The sequence below is a fragment of the Monodelphis domestica genome, chromosome 1, assembly GCF_027887165.1.
Source record: "Monodelphis domestica isolate mMonDom1 chromosome 1, mMonDom1.pri, whole genome shotgun sequence".
Lineage (NCBI taxonomy): Eukaryota > Metazoa > Chordata > Mammalia > Didelphimorphia > Didelphidae > Monodelphis > Monodelphis domestica.
Genome location: NC_077227.1, coordinates 592,366,080 through 592,371,259, shown reverse-complemented (window position 1 = coordinate 592,371,259; position 5,180 = coordinate 592,366,080). Strand labels below are relative to the sequence as shown.

General features: G+C 38.0%; 1 pseudogene; it reads left to right on the top strand.

The window, feature by feature from the left end:
- Positions 1-1,711: 1,711 nt before the first annotated feature.
- On the top strand, positions 1,712-2,199 carry LOC100618479 (translationally-controlled tumor protein-like; annotated as a pseudogene).
- Positions 2,200-5,180: the final 2,981 nt, after the last annotated feature.

Genomic DNA, 5,180 nt, shown 5'->3' with positions numbered 1-5,180 from the left:
TCTCTGAGGTCCTATCCAACAACCCTGTGAGGTTAAAAATTTTACACATTGATTAGAGTTATTATTATCATCCTGGTTGTTAACATTTTAGCTTTAATGACTCAGCTCAAGTCCCACCACTTCTATGAGAGTTGAAAGCAGTGTTTTTTTCTGGAAAGAACACTGGGCTCAAAGGCAGAGAGATTTGAAGTCTAGCTTTCATGTTTCCTTTTTGTATGGCCATAAATGAGTCATTTATCCTGAGTTTCCTCATCTGATAAATGGGAATAAGTAATGTTTACACTTTCTACTTCCCAGAGTTGTTAATAAAGACAGTGATCAGTGATTCAAGAAGCACCTTATAAGGATGAGTTATATTATCATTACTTTAATCCAAGAAATTGCTATCCTCATTCTACAAAGGATGGAATGGAGGCCTGGATAGGTTCAGCGATATCTCAGAGAGATGCTGTGGCTAGGAGGAGAATTTCAGCTAGTTAAATCACTGGACCCACAGAGTAGTGATTAATGTCAAACTGGAGGGACATCTCTAGTCAAATGCCCCAGGCATATGTCCTTGGTCCTGTTCTGTTGAAAATTTTTTTATCAATGATTTAGAAGAGGGCATAGATGACATATTCATCAAATTTGCAGATGATATTAACTTGAGAAGAATATCTAATACATTAGATGACAGAACTGGGATCTAAAAAGATTTCTACTGGGAAACATGTTGAGCTGAATCTAATAAGATGAAGTTTAAGTGGAGATACTTACAGAGTCTCTGAGACAGGTTAAAAAAATCAACTGCACAATTAAAAGAACCCTGAGGTGTCACCTCACACTATGCAAATTGGATGACGAAAGGCAAGAACAGTCAGTGCTGGAGGAGCTATGAGAAGATGGACACCCCAATGAACTATTGAGGGAGCTGTGAAATGATCCAAACATTCTAGATTTTAATTTGAGATTATCCAAAAAAAATGACTAAGATGTCCATACTCTTGGCTGTAGCCATGCTACTATTAGGCATATACCCTGAGTAAACCAAAGATGAAAACAAAACAAAGTTCCAATATATACCAAAATATTAATAGCAGCATTCTTTTGGTTAGTAAGTAACTGAAAACAAAGTAGGCACTCATAGATAGGTGAAAACACTGGTATATGAATGTAATGGAAGGTTTCATTTCAGTAAGAAATGACAAACTTCCTAAAATTCAGAGAAACATGAAAAACTTTGTAAGAACTGATGAAAAGTAAAATAGGAGAACCATATACATGGGGACTATGCTATTATAAATGAAAAGATCATTTTAAGCAAGTTGAACTCTGAGTAACTGAAAAACTGATAAAGCTCTCCAAGAATAGATAATGATTTATCCTACCCTCCTTTTTCATGGAGGGAAGTGGAAAACTATTAGCATAAAATGCTGTAAATATTGTTAGATATGGACATTGAATCAGAGAATTTTGCCCTTTTTCACAAGAGAGGGTTCAGGGGTCACTAGAAAGATGACGGTATTAGGACCAAGAGGAGTCAAAGTCTTCCACATACATTCCAGTAAATCTTTAAAATGAGTCAGAAGGCTTCCCTCTGGATATCCACTCTTCTAACCACTGCCCTGGATGCATTGTTCTCAGAGCCAGGACTTGGCCCTGCTGCCAACTCCCTCTTTCCACTGTTGTGATCATCTATCATCATCATCAACATCATCAACATCATGAGCTGTTTTCCAACATTTACAAGATAGAGAGATTGATAATAGGCTGTGCTTGAAGGTAGAGGAGAAGATGGTCAGTAGAACAGAGAGTACCACTGATTCACTTTTTGAGTGAAAATGCCTATGCTGAAGGACCTGAGGGCGAAGGAATAGAAACCACTGTAATTACTGGAGCTGATATAGCAATAAACCATCATTGGCAAGAAACTAGTTTCACAAAAGAATTCTACAAAAAGTACATCAAAGGCTACATGAAATCAATCAAAGGCAGACTTGAAGAACAGAAGCCAGATGGAGTAAATTTTTTTTTCATGATGGGAGCTGCAGAACAAATCAAACACATCCTTGCTAATTTAAAAAAAAACTATCTAGCAGTTTTTCATAGGTGAAAACACGAATCCAGATAGTATGATGGTTTTCTTACACTTCCGTGAGGATGATATGACCCCCATTTATGATTCTCTTCAAGGATGGTTTAGAAATGGAGAAAGGTTAACAAATTCATCTAATTACTTTGGATCCCCTTGTCATCATAACTGGCTACTTTCTTTTTATCATCTATCCAAGTCCAGCACTAGGACTTGGACAAACTTGGAAGCATGTAATCTTGAGCTTTATTTATTTATTTGGAGTGGAGGCATCCTTTTAAAAACATGGCATGTAGGTTGTCTGAAAACATATCTAGATTCCTGTCTCCCCTCCCCACTACCCCCTGCCCCAGTATACCAGAAGGAACAGTGGTAAAGAAAACCAAGGGCAATCAGTGACAAAATCCTCTCTCTAGTCCAAGACTGCACAGAAAGACTGCTAAAATCCTGAGGGAGTGAAGCTAGGTAGACAGAAGAAGGAAAAGGCACCTTGGGCAAAGACAGCGACATCCAGTGCAACAAAGGTGATTCAGAGACCTCATCTCCAGACAAATAGCCAAGCAGCCCAGAAAAACCAGCAGTCACAACTCCATCTAGCATCTAGGCAATATGGGCCTGAACCATAACAGGAGACAAGGCCAGGCATTTCCTACAGAAGGCAAAGTCTAGTCTTAACCCTGAATCAGGATCAAGCAGAGTCTACCTGCACTATCCATGAGAACAGGGGCAGAGTTTGTCTGGAGCACAAGCTTTCAATCCAGAAACTAAGGTTGGAGATATGAAACAGAACACAACAAAACACAATAAAGAAATACATTGGACTGAGAGAAGCCCAGGGGGGAAATCCATAAGAAGTGAGTGAATCTTCAACAACGCTAAGCAAAGACTTAGAGAAAATAATGTCCTGGCCATGGGGTCCTGAAGAAATGAAACAAAAGACATAAAAATGAAATATCTAGGGCAGAAGTCATGGCAAGAAGAATGAATACTTTAGAATAGATGATAGTGGTAAACTCTAGCCAAGAATTGAACTCTCTGAAAACTAGAATGGGTTCAACAGAAAACAATGACTACATTATGAAACAGCAAGAAATATTGCGACACAAGAAAAAGTTCAATGTGTAGGAAGTATTTGAATTAATTATGATTTTAAGATAAAAGGCATCAATAAAGTATATTTTTAAAAATTAGTCACCTGAGCACAAGATAGGGAAAGCATGACTAGATAACAGTTAATCTTGTGCCAATTGAAAATTCTTTAAGACTGACTTCTGGGTAAGAATATCAATTTATTGATTATGCTAGCATTAACCAATAAATTCATTAATTGTCAGCAATCTCTCCTAGTGATCAAAGATCCCAGAGTCCCCTTGCACAGACCCATAAATACAATTTGAGAGCTCATTTTTCAACCCCTCCCTTTGACATCTCAAGACCCCTCTAATTGGTAAATGTAAAGGATAATTTTAGCATTGTCACTTAAAATCTAAAATTTAATTGGTCGCCAGGGAAAATCCCAAATAATAAAATACCAAGTCAGCTGGAAATTTATGGTGATTTAATTGATATAGTGGAGGAGATTAAGAAAAAGGAAGAAGGAAAAAGAGTAGGATTTCTCCCGCCTGGCTAGTACTGGGCGGGAAGATTAGGAGATCTAGAAAGTAAGGTTTTGGAGTGTGAAGGAGGAAGGAATCAAACTGAACTCCAAAAGGGCTCAGCCAAGATGCCCGAACCTGAATCAGCTCAAGGGCAAACACCGCCAAACCCAGACAAATAATTGTCACCACTCCAAGATGTCAGAATGCCTAGCATGCTGCCAGACAGAGTTGCCTCTCTAGGGAAAGAGGGAGAGAGAGCAAGTGATGTACCTTATATAGATGGTTTTATGTCACTTTCCTGTGTCTCATCTGTACCAATGATAGCTTAGCTTGACTGAGGACAGCCCGGGCGTCTGTCCACTTTTTCTACACATGTTTGTTGAAGGCCATTTCCTCAGATAATTAAATCTTTGAGTATGATGCAGGCATTTCTGATCTTGTTAAACTAAGAAGGAGAAATGTATAGTTCCCAAGACTTGATTCTGTTAACCCAAGTATCTCCATTGTTACTAATCAGGAAATAGCTAAATCAGATCTTCTAAAGTACGACCTGAGTAGAGTGGAGTAGTTTTTAAATTCAAATAAAGAGCCAGTGAGGAGGTGATGAGGTTCCTGACTCCTGGGTGATGATGAGTATTCACATTTTTACTTATGCCATTATCAATAATTCCTAGTCAAAACTAATTCTTATTTACTAAGCAAGATCAGCTGTATAATCTTCCCTTTTCTATTTTTCAGACTGTAGGTGGGGGCATTCTTTGGAGACCCTAAGAACAAAGGAATAAGTACAAAGGTCAAAGAACCAATTTGAGCCTTTAATTCAAATCCCAGAGGTAGAAATAATTTAGTGTATATTAAAAAATAAATCCTCTCAATATGAAAAAGATATGGAGTCCTTAGTGGATTGCAAGCTCAATATATAACCCATAATGTGATATCAGAGTCAAATAAATGAACTAGGTCTTGGGCTGCATTCTTAGATGTACAGCAATCATGAAAGAGGAAAGTGATAATCCCAGTATACTACACTGTGGTCAAGATACCTGTTTAATATTATGTTCAGTTCTGGGCATTTTGTTTTAGAAGAGACAAACTTGGTCATGTCCAGAAGAAGGCGACTGGGATGATGAGAATGGGTGCCATAGGAGGAATGGTTGAAGGAATTAGAGATGCTTTGCCCAGAGAAATGAAAACTAGAAAGAGGAAGTTATAGTTGGCTTCAAGTTGATATATTTAAGTGTTTATTGATCAACTTGTTCTTTTGGGCTCTAGAAGACAGAATTAAGAGCAATAGGTAACAGCTGCAATGGGACAATTTTAGTGTGGGTGCAATCTTCTTAAAAATTAGAGCTATTCAAAAGTAGAATGGGAGATGCCATAAGAAGTTCAGAGTACTCCTTTACTCAAGATCTTCAAGAAAAGGCTAGATGACTGTGTGTGTGTGTGTGCATGTGTGCATGTGCGTACTGATGGGAAGTAGAAATTGGTAAGGAGGGTTCTTGTTTAAAAAC